We start from the raw sequence: 16282 nt of genomic DNA on the forward strand, positions 1-16282 counted from the left end.
ATAACGACATGAAATGAATTAACCGGTGCACACGACTAGTTAAAAACAAACATCCTTTGACAAGAAGTTTCTAATTAAATCATGACTGCGCCTAGGCAGCGTTATTATGAGAGTGAAGGTGGATGTGCTGCTACTTCCCACTCCCCTTGATGAGTAACAAACACCTGCATTGAGTAATGCAAGAGTGAGATGAAACATCTCAGCAAGCAAATTGTTTTCACGAAATATTTAAACCACAAATTTAATTAATCAACATTCTAAAAGAATCACAAATAAGATAAGAAAAACTTGTAGATATAGAACTCAGTAGTCCCAATATAACCAATACCATCTCATTTCCTCGAACAACCACGATAGGTTGTATAACACTTCCTTGCGTCAACAATACCTGCAAATATCACTCAATGTATGCATAGGAATGCAATGTGTAGGTCATCTGTCTTCATACCTCTGAGGGTATAAAATCACATCATCTGCAAATATCACTTCAATGAATTCATATGAATGCAATGCATATGTCCTCTGCCTTCATACCTCTAAGGGTATGAAGCCGCATTGTACCCCTCCTCGGGCAACATACGATGCTAAGTTGTACCGGTACGCTCGAACCATAGGTCACGACAAAACTTTAGATGCATATGAGTCATGCAATGTATATGGCATGCTGCATTTATCAATAATCTACACTTCCTTCAGATACAATACAAACCTCAATTAATACTTCATCTGCCTTCAGATACAATACAAACCTCAAATAACACTCCATCTGCCTTCAGGTACAATACCAACCTCAAATAATGCTTCATCTGCCTTCAGATACAATACCAACCACAAATAATGCTTCATCTGCCTTCAGGGGTGTGAATTAATCTCATGGGTCATATTCGAACCATAATCATCATCAACATATGATAGAGCATCAATCTAATACAATCAAGTAAAACATCATCATATAGTTCAATTATGAAACAATCCAATAATCCTGAATATTAGAGTGTAGGCGATATAAATAACAGGTCAAAACGGTAGCAACCACCGCTACATTCACTTGCCTTCATCGAAAATAAAAATGTATTGGGCATGATCTGGAGTGTAGCCACCTGCTAGCGTGCATAAAACTTAATACAAATAATTCAAAAACATCTGCCAACAATCAACAATTCGGTCCTACACTTGAAACCAAGACCTGGTGGAAAGACTCCCAACGTGAACCACATGCCATACAACAGCAACACTGTTTGTTAATTTTGTATCTTTAAAATTATAACAATTATGATATCAAACAAATACTTTAGGAGTATCTACACAAAATACTCTACAACTTCGGTATTCAATGGATAATTAAATTCAGCCATCTATAAGTTCTAAAACATCTGACAAGATTAACTGAATGAATCTGTTTCAGACAGCAGCATAGTTAACTTCAAAATTCGATATCTCCCAAACTACTGAACCAATAATTATGAAATTCTGCTGGCAGTAAAAAATTTTATCCCTCTACAAAAGTATCCATAGTTGGAACAGTCAATTCGGCCATTTACTAGATGAAACCTACCAGTGAACAAACCCACTCATTTTTGTCAGGCAAACAGGAACAACCACAGTAAAACAAACATAACAGGAGTTTCAAAATTCATATGAATGCACTCTTTAACAATATGGAAATATTATGAAATTATCTACAATTTCGTTTACCAATCTAAAGTTTAATTCTGTTGACAAATTTGCCTAAATCGTAAGAGAACCGATTCTTCACAGAATTGTGAGACTGAAAAACTGCTATAATCAAACTGCAATAACTTTCTGATCTGATGTCCGATTGAGGCGTTCTTTGTGGCCACGGAAATATATACAAATTATCTACGACTCATAGATAGACTTTTTATTTTTTTGAGGAAACTAAGAGCACGGAAAACTGGTATGAACAGAAACTGTCGAATCTACTATTCTGCAGAAACTAATTTCGAGATCAAAAACTAACCACCCATCTAATCCAACCTCTAATCCTTCAATCCCCATGATTCACAACCTCCAAAAACACATAATTACAGTGAGGAACATGGATCTTATCCTTACCTAGGGTTTCCCCAAGAAAAACTGCAAGAAGAGATGGGGTAGAACATCTCCTTGATCCTCTCTTCCTCTTCAATTCAACGTGCTCCTCCTCTTCTCCATCCTTGCTGCGTGGGGGGGGGGGGAAGATCTAGGGAGGAGGAAGCAATGGAGGGCGGCTGCAATGGGAGGAGAGGGGGTGGCCAGCCAAGGGAAAGGGGGGTGGCGGCCAAGTGAGGGGGGAAAGAAAAGGGGTGGCCACCTAGGGTTTTGTGGGAGAAAGAAACAACGCCTCAGATGACTTCTGACTTGCATCCAACGGCCCACAACCCTTTTCCTCATCCACACACCGAAGATCAATTTTTGGTCAACATTTTTTGGGATATTACAGTCCATCAGCGGTGGCACCCAATTTGAAGAAATCGCGCTGGCGGCCGAGAAGAGGGGATGAGTCACCGCGACGATCTACTGTGGCGTTCACTGGACAAAGGCGTACAACTATTACTGGTTAGCCTCCACGGCTCAAAGCGACGTGGTAAAATGGCCTAAGGCGTGGCACGACCGATTGAACGGCGGCAGCCACGGCGATGACCGTGTGGCCACGTCGCCAGCAAGTGGATGGGCGACAGAGTGGCCACAATGCTCCGAGTTCATCCACGGCGAGATCTTTTCACCAGGGGTCGTTATCCACGCGTTACTGGGCGCAAATCGCAGCACCGGCGCGAATCTGAGCGCGCGGGTCACAGGTGGCAAGGGTTGATGCACCTAAAGATCTTTTTCAGTCTATTGTACCATTCAGAACGCCATTCAGAGCAACATGATCATCCATCTGCATCAAATTTATTAATCTATAATCCATCTTCAATTTTTCTATAGCATCCCCAGTCAAATTCTCACTGGATGCTACTCAAAATTGATCCTAAAGTTCTGCCAATGTCAGTGGTGGCCATATTTCAGTTCAAGGGCTGACTGACAGCCCAACTTTAAGTCCTTTTATCTCCAATTTCTGTACAACACCAATGCTTAGTCACTTAATCAAACTTGTACCCCTAACATAGCTCTACAAGTTTGATGTGTTGACCTAGGGCAAAATCCTTATGAATTGAGAGATACCAAGCTCCAAACATGACTCACTTTCACTAAGTTTCAGAACTTAGTCACATAGGATTTCTTGGATCTTTTGCAAATAATTCCAAACTTCATCACTCCACTTGAAAATTCTCCAATGTAATAGTTACTTGGTTTGTGATGTTTTATCACTTTGCTATTTGCACTTTGGTCCAAAAGTGCCTAGAATTTACATTTACCCCCTAGGGTTCCAATTAGGGTTTTCTAAGGTTTCTTTTTAGGGTTTTGAGTACTTTAGGGTTTTTGTGTCACTAAAGTCCATCAACTTTGATATCTTGTGAACATTTCTAATGAATCTTGAGATCTTTACTCATTTTGGCTTCACTTTCATCCATAATCCCTAATTCAGGGTTAAGTACCCTACCCTAGGGTTAAGCACACATCAAGTCCTATCATCACAACTTGTTTGAAAATTTTACCTAGTGAATGCACTCTAGGTGTAACAAACTCATGATATGTCAATGCACATGATGTTATGCTCAAGTTTTAGTGCCAGTAACACTAGGGGTGTTACACGTACCAACATCCTTAGGTAGAAAATCAGGGTAGTTTTTGCTCAGATAATCCTTAGTCTCCCACGTAGCCACTTCTTCCGTATGGTTGCTCCATTGGATCTTATACATTTTGATTGTCTTGGTACGGGTGGATCTTTCCTTGCAGTCCAAAATCATGGAGGGGTGTTCTTGGTAGGATAGGTCGGGTTCTATTTCCACTTCCAGCTCGATCAAGGCTTTCGTTGGTACCCAAATGCACTTTTTCAAATAAGACACATGTTGGGGGCCTTCTCCTTCCGAAAGTCCTCAAAAACATAATTAACCATATGTTTTCAGCATAAGTCATTACAGGAAGCTTCATCTTCAAAATGCAAGCCTTGTCCTCTGACGAAGGCACACGAAATGAAGACCAGATATAAAGAGGATAAGAATGAACGCCGAAGCTATCACCATATGTACAACTTTGGCTCATAACGAAGATGAAGTATAATGATGATGCTGACCGAAAGAGGAAAAGACTACTATTAATGACTTGTATTATGATCATACATGAATATTGGGGACATAAATGTACTTTTACCCGGGCTGCATCCCGTGCCTATAAATAGATGAACAGTAGCACCGTACTGTTCATGCTGAATGATAATCACTCTCTCGCGTCTTCACCTTCGAACAAGCCGAAGGTATCAATGTAATATGAATTATGTTGATATTCATACTTGTTTTATAGAATGCAAATATGAAGGAATTAATGAGATGCAATTACTGTCTTCGTCCTCTTGCTTTCATGTTTACATGTTGAATGCTGAAGGTCTATTTTTAATGACCTTCGTCTCACGATCATTATATCCATGGGGAGATAATGCTTCAGAAGACGAAGGTCCCTGATAATTAACGATTGTGTTGCCTTGTTCTTGATTCACAACATTTGAGAACAAGTGACCAACATTGGCGCCCACCTCCGGTGAACTCACTTCGACAACCTTCGGCAAAAGCTTGCCTTCGTCATGCCACCGAAGATGACAACAGCGTCAGGGGCTGCTTTGCAGCCACTGGACACTAATCAGGAAACGCTCTCACTAAGAGAGCCAAAAGAGAAAAGCTACCAGCCCTACACCTCAAGAGGAAGAATTGGACTAGGAGATCAGGGATTTAGAAGTTATACAACACCAGGTGTAGAGGAAAAAAGTAAAGATGCTTCGGTTAGCCAAACTTCAAAGGAATATCGACGAAGCAGCGTAAGAAATGCGCCATCTTGCGCAGGACGATCAAGGACGAGGGCCTCAACATAGAGAGCTTCGTCAAGAAACTCTAGTCAACGACGATAGGTGGTATGATGATCTATACCATGGTAATTTTTCTTTCGATGATGCTTCTCCCCTGGCAGCAGAATTGCAGGCTACCCCATGGCCACCTTCATACAAGCCACCACAGCTCCCCATGTATGATGGGCACTCTAACCCGAAGCAATTCCTCATGAGCTATGAAGCAACTATATCATCATATGGTGGCAACACTGCTATCATGGCAGTCAGGAGCATAGCTCAAACTTGGTATTCAATCTTGGCAGAAGTTAAAGGATATGCTAGTCACAAGCTTCCAGGGCTTCCAAACAAAGCTAGTGACTGCTCAAGCTTTGTTCCAGTGCACGCAAGACCATGAGGAGTACATGCAGGCATATGTCCGAAGTTTCTTGCGGCTAAGAGCCCAGGTGCCAACTGTGCGTAATGAAATCGTCATCGAGGCCATGATCAAAGGCCTCCGACCATGACCCACAGCACATATTTTGCAAGGAAGCCGCCACAGACCTTGAAGAAGCTCCTCCAGAAAATGGACGAGTACATCAGAGCCGACAATGACTTTCGGCAGAGAAGAGAAGAAGCCTACAGATACTCCGAGATGACAAGGGTCTTCAGAGGAAGATTCCACCCTAGGCATGTCAGGACAATCCATAATCCCAGCTCAAACGACGATAGGGGAAATCATACTCAAGGGCATGAGCACAGCTCCCAATCATCAGGGACACAACAAAGCTCTTTTAGATCACCAACTCCAAGAGGCAGAGGGGGAGAAGCTTCGAAGGAAGGTATGGTAATCGGCCTAGGAGACTATTTTGCCTATTCTATGGGGAAGATAAGGGACACACGACGAGGACGTGCCAAGTCATGATCCAGAAGCAAAAGGAAATCACTGAAGCTGAAGCACGACAGATCCTGCCGAAGCAGGTCTTGCATACTGCTTCATGCTATTCTCCATATATCCCTGAGTATCTGGGCAACCAATAGCCTACAGGGTCCGTTGCTTCGGCAAGTCACTCCCAAGCCTCCTGGGCTCAGTTACCACCACCGCCACCACTGGCGCCTACTTTGATCCATAACCAATAGCCAGAAGGGCATCGCCAGGCTCAACAGCAGCGTGACACTCGGGAGGAATCCGAAGCTCGCATAGTCAACAACAATGTGCCCGAGTCAAGACATATCTACTGAGTGTCTTAATCCAATGTATATTTCCCCTTTTTGCCTTTATATTTTTTTTCTCAAAAGACAATACAAGGAGGTTTAACCTTCAGCTTGATGTAATAAGTCTGTGGTTACACCATCGAGTGTAACAAAAAAGTATGACAAAGCTCCAAAGTTGTTCCTAAGGGAATGCAGAGCTAAGTTACCACCTAAGTGAAAGGTGAAGAAGCTCCAAAGTCGTTCCTAAGGGGATGCAGAGCTTAAATGCCACCTAAGTCAAAGGTGAAGAAGCTCCTAAGTCGTTCCTAAGGGGATGTAGAGCATAGCTCCAAAGTCGTTCCCAAGGGTATGCAGAGCAGAAATACCACCTAAGAAAAAGGTGAAGAGACTCCAAAGTCATTCCTAAGGGGATGCAAAGTCTCATCTTTTTATGTTTCGCGCGCTAACATCATTTGCATCATGCCATCACATCATATTGCATCTCGACATCACATCATACATCATTTTGCATCAACAAAAGCAGTGGAAAAATGGGAATTTTTCCTTTAGCTTCGGCAAAAGATTTGCGAAAGAGTATTAAAGGTGCACGGTTCGTGCTCGAAACTACTGCCACGTGAAATTTATGCTTTTGGAAATACTATTCCTATGCAATGACTACACCAAGAATCAAGCATGATACAACAGCTTTAGCAAAGAAGGGGGATTTTTTCTGAAGCACGAAAAGAAGGGAAGGTGTTTTTTCGCCGCATGCTCAAAAACAGTATGTACGAAGGTTCCATGCTTCATAAAGAAATATATTACATCAATATACATGCAAATTGTTTACAAGTGTTTCTTACAAAACTAATAATCATTTCCCATGGTATTTAACTAACAAAAATATAAAGATTTTAGTCCTCCTTAAGGACTTTATCAGCAGCTTCGTTCAGAAGCCTGTCAACAGCTTCATCAATAACGTCATTTGCAATTGTGATAATGTCTAGCGCCTCTTTGACGGACGGGTCAACCTTAGGATTATATGGTTCGGGAGGTGGAGAAAGTTCAGCTGCGTCGAGACACAAATATTTGTCAGTGTCAAAGCTGAAAAACTTACGAAAATAAGTTAAAAGATGCATACCTATAAGTCTAGCTCGCTCAACAGCTTCTTTAGCCTTTTTTCCTCTTCTGAAGCATCATGATATTCCTTTTCATTTCTTTTGATGGCTTCATCGGTGATTTCTCGTCCGCTCTTCAGCCATATTTTGGAGTAAAATTTCCCACCTAGGGTAGTAGCTTTGGCTGAAGGGTTCCTGATATCATCAACTAAGAAGGCGAAGTCTGACTGAGCTACACCCTTAGCATGATCGCAACCAGCCTTCTTCAAGATGGGTGTGGCCCCATGGGCACCAGCAAAATCACAGAAATCTTCTCGATCGCTAAGAACTTCTTGAAAAGCTTCAACTTCGCCATTTATCCATTGAATGATCTCATCAGGATTTCCACGAATAAACTTCTGCTCAGAGGAATAGGCTCCAACCTTTGCAAAGTTGTTCTTTAAGTTCTTAGCGCATTCCAAGGATATTTCACAGCATTTTTCTTTGGCGGCATGAAGCTCATCGACATTCTTTTGCGCTCTTGATCTTTCGATTTCGCATATCTCATGCTTCACCACTTCAACTTCAAACTTTTCAGTTGCATCAGCAACCTTCCTCTTTAGTTCTTGTACTTCGACTTCATGGGCTTCGGCTTGAGCGGAAATCCTGGCCTCACTAGATTTCAATCTATCCACCAAAGAGAGTAGGATCTTATCCTTCTCGAGAGCTTCGTTTCTCAATGTTATAACTTCTGAACAAAGGTTCCCAAGAGCTATTCGGTAGCTCTCATCCTCTACATCTTTCTGGGCCTTTAAAGCCTTGCTTAGAATCAAGCCCTGGAAAATAAAGAGTGAGCATGTAACGACGGCAAGAAAAACCATAAAAATAGTTTATCGTAGCACAAATCGTAGAATGAAAAATCAAAGTATAAACACCTTCAGACTGTTGTAAGCAAGACTGTCTGCAAGTTGATCTTTCGACATTGCAGATAGGCCAAGTTCAAGCTTCTGATATCCTATGTTGTCCATTATTTCCCGATAGACATTTATCTCTTTACTGTCTGTTAGCCAGTGAAGGAAGTCATCTTCGTCATTTCCACCATATACTAAGGACCCTCGGGGATATTTCAGATCATTGGCATAATGTTGCACTTCGGCAATCTGCTCTTCTAATAGTTGCTTTCCCGAAGCATGTCGTACAATATAGTCCAAATCATCCTGGGAAGATGTTTCGGGAGCAGGCGCCGAGGGTTTCTCTGGAAGGCTCTCTTTCATAAGACTTTCTGGTACAACTTCCGAAGGACCTCCTTTGGTGTGGCAGAGGTAATGGTAGCAATCATCTTTGGAACATCTTCAGTTTTACTCCCAAAAGCTTTGACAGAAGGAGGTGGCGTTTTCATAGATTCTAGAACAGCTTCCAAGACACTAACCATCCTCCTTTTCCTTGGAGTCCCTGTGGTAGCTCGCAGCTTCGGCAGTATTGTTACTTTCATCTTCGGCTGCTCTGATACTTTTTCGGCTACCTTTTCTAGCTCTGGCCCTCTAGCCGGGTCTGCAATAATTCCAATAGGCACAACGGGAACAGTCTATATCACCAGGGGGGTTGTTCCCACCCTTTCACTTAACTTCCGCACATCGGCCTTCTCGATGCGCTTGGGTCTACGTGTCAAAACATTGATTTTCGTTGACTGCGACGCACTAGTAGGTGCCAAGGTAGCAGTTTTCCTTTTCCTTCCTTGCTTCCGGGCAGGATATTAGTAGTCTAGGTAAACGAACCTGATAACATTAAACACTCTGTTCAACCTCTTTTTGCCACGAGCGCCGAAGGCAGTTGTCATAGCATCGTCTTCTGCCTTCGAATACGTTCCAAGAATCTAATCAATTGTTGCTTCTACGACATCCAACCAATCATCATTTGGCTCGTCATACTAGTTCCTAAACCAAAAAGTGTACTTCAGATAAACCAAACCATCCTGGCTGGAGCCAATGGCGGCCTCCTTCGGCATTTCCCACTCGCTTGCAAGAGGCCATACTTTGTAAGAAATATGCTCTTGAACTAAGTCTATTGTGCCAATATAGGTGCACACTGTGTTGAAAGCCACCTGGCACGCTTGCACATCATTCCCAATTGTAGTGGGTGGCCTCCTAATGCCGAAGTGAGACCATATAGGGCGTTGAATAATCCCTTTCATATCTTCCCTCTAACTCAGGTCATTCTTCATGTAAAACCATTCCTGCATCCAAGAGCCTGGCCACCTCTTCTGAAACGTGGGCATAGGGTAACTCGCCTCAGATCGAGGCACGAAGCTGTAACAACCAAAATTGTTGTGATACTATTCCTTTCCGATCGCCTTCGTCTGGTAAGACAACTCATGAATATTGCAAAATCATCGTGCATCTGGTTCCAGTCCTTGGCTCCTCATGGCCTAGATAAAACCCCCCACTCTAATAAGAGCTTCTAGGGTAATTTGATGAAGGTATATCTCAAATGTTTTCAAAACATCGACTAGCATCTTATGAAGCGGGAAACGAATTCTAGCCTTCATGAAGCTCCTGAAGAGTACCACTTCATCGCTTTCGGGCAGGGGAACGGTGTCCTCTCCCCCAGCCCTCACTATAGATACATCATGAAAGTATTTCCCCTTTATCGATTCAATTTGACCTTGCTTGATGGTGGATTTCCCAAAAACAAAGTGGCTTGGTCTCCACGGCCGATCTTCGACATTCTCATTCTCACTCTCAATATCGAAGCCTTCACTATCGCTTGAATCACTAGATAGCCCAACCAATATTTCGTTGGTGACCTTCTCCACATTGGTCCTTTCCATGGCTTTGTAGAAGCCAGCGAGTGTGGGGTAAGTGCTCTTCTTGTCTTCGACCATTTTGGTGATGGTTGCGTCAAAACCCTGAAGCTCGCAAACAATTGAACGCAGAAGAACAGGAAAAATAAACAACAATTGCAGTACGAAAACTAGATGGCACGAAAAATATTTGCAACATAGCCTTCTATATAAATACTCAGAACCTCATAGCTCGGTGGACCCCACGGGTCAGAATTATTCGCTATCCTAGGGAAGGGAAGGTGTTTTTTCAGACCTTCGGCAAAAGGCCTTCATTCACGTCGCAGTCTGAATTTGTTACGATAAAACAAATTAATACTGCGAGGGGCTACTGTTGGGGGCCTTCTCCTTCCGAAGGTCCTCAAAAACATAATTAACCATCTGTTTTTAGCATAAGTCATTACAGGAAGCTTCGTCTTCAGAATGCGAGGGGCTATCACTAGATGGACATCTTCGGCTCATAACGAAGATGAAGTAAAATGATGATGCTGACCGAAAGAGGAAAAGACTACTTAGTCCTTAATGACTTGTACTATGATCATACATGAATATTGGGGACATAAATGTACTTTTACCCTAGCTGCGTCCCATGCCTATAAATAGATGAGCAGTAGCACCGTACGGTTCACGCTGAATGATAATCACTCTCTCGCGTCTTCACCTTCGAACAAGCCAAAGGTATCAATTAATATGAATTTTTTTGATATTCATACATGTTTTATAGAATGCGAATATGAAGGAATTAATGAGATGCAATTACTGTCTTTGTCCTCTTGCATTCATGTTTACATGCTGCTGAAGGTCTATTTTCATGACCTTCGTCTGAGGATCATTATACCCATGGGGAGATAATGCTACGGAAGACGAAGGTCCCTGATAATTAACGATTGTGTTGCCTTGTTTTTGGTTCACAACATTTGATAACAAGTGACCAACAACACATGGAATGCCACACCTGGGCTTTAAGGAACAAAGCCGGGTGCATCTCATACATGTGCCAAGAAGACAACATATATAATAACAGAGTGTATAGACATAAATGTCACAATAACATCAGAGTAGTTATTACATAGCAGAAGTCTTATTACAAAATAAAAGGTAAATATAAAACGAACTAAGGATCATCCTTGGCGCAAGTCAACTGGGAAACGCCACCTAGATCAGATCAAACTCCTCGCTTTGTGGCTCCTCCTGAACCACCTGTTCTTCTCCTGTGGGGGGGTGTGAGATAGCAAGGGTGAGCTCACACATGATCATAGCTCAACAAGTTGTGGGGAAACCAGTGGGCATGAACTCACCAAAGGTGGGAATTCATGTGATGTGTAAGGCTAATCAACAACAGGTGTTAAAGCTGAGCATTGCTTTTAATTAGTTGGTCAAAATTTTATTAGCAGTTACTAAATGTAAGTATATACCAAACCTTAATAAAAGCATTAGAACAAAATTAATAAATAATCCCATGCAATGCAATTGACAAATTGAATTTAAGTTCCATAAATTAATCATGCGAGAGTCCTAAGCTGCTCATTACCGTGAGCACGGCTAGTATACCAGTTTTACACTCTGCAGAGGTTGTACCCTGTACCCACAAGTCATGTTACCCATCTGCCACGGGGTTGTATGGGCCCCATACACCTCTTCCAAGGAAGCGAGGCAGGATAACACTACGAGGCCTTTACAAAGTTCCACTAGCTTCCAAAAACCCGCTACAGTTTATGGGAAGAGCACTTGCAAGAATCCTGTTGGGGACTTGTTCTCAAGTGCTATGAGTTAAGAACAAGGCAACACAGAGAATGTTAAACGATAAAGTCATTCGTCCTTTGAAACATTATTTCCCTTAGGATATAACGATCTTCGGACGAAGGTCATGAAAGACGAACCTTCATTGTCACAATATACATTAATGAAAGACGAAGCATATGAAACATAAAAGATAGCATGAATAATCATATAACATCATCCATTTAACTTTATTATATCATCATGGAAAAATAGAGACAATATCGAATTATAAATGTACCTTCGGCTTGGAAGGAGATGAAAATACAAGTGTGACGTAAAAGCAAATGCCAAGTCAGCCTGAACAGTACGGGAGTACTGTTCATCTATTTATAGACGTGGGACGCAGCCCATGTAAAATTACATTCATGTCCACTACATTTGCTAATGACTTATGAGGATCTGTCAAAGCCTAAGTAGTCTTTTCATCTTTAAGTCGGTTCCCCTTTCTGCCACTATGCCGAAGCTCCCCTGCGCATAGCTTCGGCTATGCACCATCCCTCGTACGGCTTGGTGATCAGCCCGTCCTTCATCTCAATCCTCCTTCGTCTAGCTTAAGCTTCGTCCTGATCGTACTTCATGTTCATAGTCTGGGTCCGAAGATATCTGTTCATACATTTCACTTGGAAGATATTGTCAAATCATGTTTTTGAGGACCTTCGGAGGACGAAGGCCCCCAACAGTAGCCCCTCGCAATATTAATTTATTAATGATAAATTTAGATTGCGATATGGACGAAGGCCTTAAGCCGAAGGTCCGAAAAAACACCTTCCCTTTGCTAGAATAGCAACATTCACTGACAAGTGGGTCTTTCAACTTTCAACGCAGTGGGCGTATAAATAAGATCATACCACAAACTCATTTTGGTACGCACACTTGCCATCTGCCCCTGCTTACTCAATTTTATCTCTTGCGCGCAAAAATTTACTGAGCTTTTAGTTTTGAAGCTTCGGCATTGAAAACAGTTTTTAGCATTTCCGAAGATGTCTGAAGACAAAAAGGCCGGTCCCGAGATGAAGCTGAGTCTCTCTGAAGAGAAGAACCTGGGGTTCCTTATAGCGATGGCGGAGACCAATACGGAAAAAATTACCAAGGAGATACTGGAAGGCTTGTCTGAAGATACTGGTGACAGCGACAGTTACGATGTAGAAAGTGGTGGGGAAGAGTCCGAAGATCGGCCATGGCGGCCAAGTCACGCGGTTTTCGGGAAAACCACCATTAAGCAGAGTCATATTGATAATATGAGGGGCCGATATTTTCAAGATATATCTATTGTGAGAGCTGATGCTGGAGAAAAAACTTCTCCCACCCCCGAAGAAGATGAAGTCGTAATCTTCCGAAGCTTTCTCAAGGCTGGGCTTCGATTCCCCCTGAGCAACTTTGTTGTTGAAGTTCTGAAAACATTTCAAATCTACCTTCATCAAATTACTCCCGAAGCTATCATAAGAATGGGGATGTTTGTCTGGGCTGCGAGAAGCCAAGGTTTAGAACCAAATGCCAAAAGCTTTTGCAACATTCATGAGTTGTTATATGAGACGAAGCCCTGGGGGAAAGAACAATATCACAACAACTTTGGGTGTTACAGCTTCGTTGCCCGCTCCGGGTCAAGCTGCCCTGTGCCGACCTTTCGGAAGAGATGGCCCGGAGCCTGGATGACTGAATGGTTTTATGTAAAGAATGACCTAACAACGCAAGAAGATGTCAAGAGTATCATTATGCGCCCCATCTGGCAACGTTTCGGACTTCGAAGGCCGAAGGTTAAAATGGATGAAGCAGCCGAGGAATGCCAAAGAGCCTTCGGCGTAGTCTGCTCTTTTATTGGGACAAGGGACTTGATTCAAGAACATATTGCCTTCAGGGTGTGGCCACTTGCAGGAAAGTGGGAAATGCCGAAGGAGACCATCAAAGAGTCCGACGAAGGCGGACTGGTCAGACTAAAATACACATTCAAATACGGGGATAAATTTGTTGAACCTGATGACGACTGGTTGAAAAGCATTGAAACATTAAGTGACGAACTGCTTGGGGCATATTCGAAGGCCGAGAACACTGCATTATCAGCAGCCTTCGGAGGCCGAAAGAAGAAAAGACTCAACCGGGTATTTGACGCAGTCGGGTTTGTCTACCCTGACTATCACTATCCGGTGTTGGGTCGCAAAAGAAAGAATACTTCTTCTGCAACAGAAACTACCACAAGTGCCACTAATGAGCCAGCGCCGCAAAGGAAAAAGATGAAGGTGCTCACCCACCGAGCGCGCTTTATTGAGCCGGCCACAGTGCCAGAATTCATTGGTGAAGTTTCCTTGGCCTCTGAAGCTACAGAACCAGCTCCAGTGCCGAAGATAGAAGAGAAATCTGAAGCGCCTTTAGCAGAGAAGGCGGAAAAATCGAGAATTGAAGGACAAAAAATATTGGAAATCTTAAGTCCTTCAGCGAATGCTGAAACAAGAAAAATCCAAAAGGGCCCATTGGTGACCCCAAAAAGAAAAAGAATGGTGAACGTACTAGATGTCTTGGAGACAATTATGTCTTCAAGCACAACTCCAAAGAAGACTGTTGAACTTGCTGAAGCGTCTACTGAAACTTCGAAGCAACAAGCTGAAGCTGAAGCTAAAGCTGGGCCTTCAGAGCCCATCAAGGAACAATCTTTGGAAACCGAAAAAACATCAGAACCAGTTTTGGTTGAGAAGATTGACACTGCCGTCCCCGAAGCTCCTGCCAGCAGATGCGATTATATCATACGACATGCTTCGGGGAAAAAATTATCTGAAGAAGAGACTTATGAAGCCAATCACTATGCCAGAGAGTTAAAATATCCAAAGGGAGCAGTGGTGTTCAATGGGACAAATGAGGATGACTTCCTATACTGCCTCCCTGATAACAAAGAATTATCTGTCTGCCGAGAGATGGCTAGAAGTATGGGGTTCCCGAAGCTCGAAGCTGGATTATGTGCTATGACGAAGGAGGATCTCGCGGACAGTCTTGCGTATAACAGCCTAAAGGTATGGGAATTAGACGTTTTGAAAAAATTTTACAATACGTAATTCATTCTTTTATTCTTATACCAAGTCTTTACATATAGGGCTTAATCCTAAGCAACGCATTAAGAGCACAAAAGAGTGCCGAAGATGAGAGCTATGAAATTGCGTTCAACAACCTTCGGTCAGAAGTTATTAAACTGAGAAACGAAGCTCTGGAAAAGGATAAAATTTTGCTTACATTGGTAGACAAGGTAAAAAAGGACGAAGCTGCCTCAAAGATCCAGGCCGAAGCCCAAAAACGTGAGATTAAAGATCTTCAGAAACAGCTAGCTAGAGCTAAAGAGGAACGTGTGCTTGAAGAAACAAAATGAGAGCTTAGTGATCAGTTGGTTAATCATTTAGAGTTAAGTGCTCAGGAGCTTCGTGCATCCCAGAGGAAATGCTATGTTAAATCTATAGAATGCGTCAAAAAGATAAAATCCAGCTTCGCCAGTGTTGGCGCATTTTCTAGTGAAGAAAGTTTCTCCAGAGGCAATCCCGAAGGTCCATTGGAATGGATTAGTCATGAAGCAGAAGCTTTCGAGGAAATCCTGAGCAGCCGCGGTGATATCTGCGCATTTTCGGGCGCCAGAGGAGTTGCTACTGTTCTAGAGAAGAAAGGTTGTGATCATATTAAGCTGCTTGCGCAATCCGAAGCCACTTTATCCGCTGAAGATATTAAAGACCCCTCGACCGAAGCTAGCCAAGTTGGTGGAAAATTTTTCACCGACGTCTGGGATAATGGTGGCCGAGAAATGGCTGGAGAAATTATTCAAAGAAGTGAAAAGGGCATTCACGATGCTAAAGAAGTGGCTAAGGCTGCTGAAAAGAGCGCAGAGCCCGAAGGTCAATTAGGTATTAATTAATAATTTGTATCGTGTTGTAATTTTTATTTCAAACTTTGTTCGCGGTTTGTAATAGTAATGCAAAAATATTCTCTTCCCTCAGAACCTGCTGGATCATTTGTTGACCCTCACACAAAAGGGGATGACGAAATTAAACAAATGGCCGAAACTATCGTGGATAAAGTTGTTGAACAGCTTCTAAATGAGGCTGCCGAAGTAGTATTAAGAGAAGACTAGGTGTTATTAGGAAAAACAGTTGAAGTGTGATTTATGTAATATTTGGTACATTTGAATGTAATATACAAGTCTCTTTTCATTATTCAATTCTTTACGATGCATGAAACTTTACATACGTACCGCTTTTGAGCCTTCGGCGAAAAAACACCTTCCCTTCTTTTCATGCTTCGTGAAGAAAAATTTTTATGTATCACAACAATGTCCATAGTGCTCAGATGAAGAATACCCAAGCTTCGTGAAAACATTCTCCGAAGCTATACTCCGAAGATGAAGATTGTGTCTCCTTGTGATTTAACACGATTTTCACTCTTTCAAAGCATACTTCCGAAGATCAATATTGTGTCCCCTTCTTGTGC

The sequence above is a fragment of the Zea mays genome, chromosome 1, assembly GCF_902167145.1.
Source record: "Zea mays cultivar B73 chromosome 1, Zm-B73-REFERENCE-NAM-5.0, whole genome shotgun sequence".
Taxonomy (NCBI): Eukaryota; Viridiplantae; Streptophyta; class Magnoliopsida; order Poales; family Poaceae; genus Zea; species Zea mays.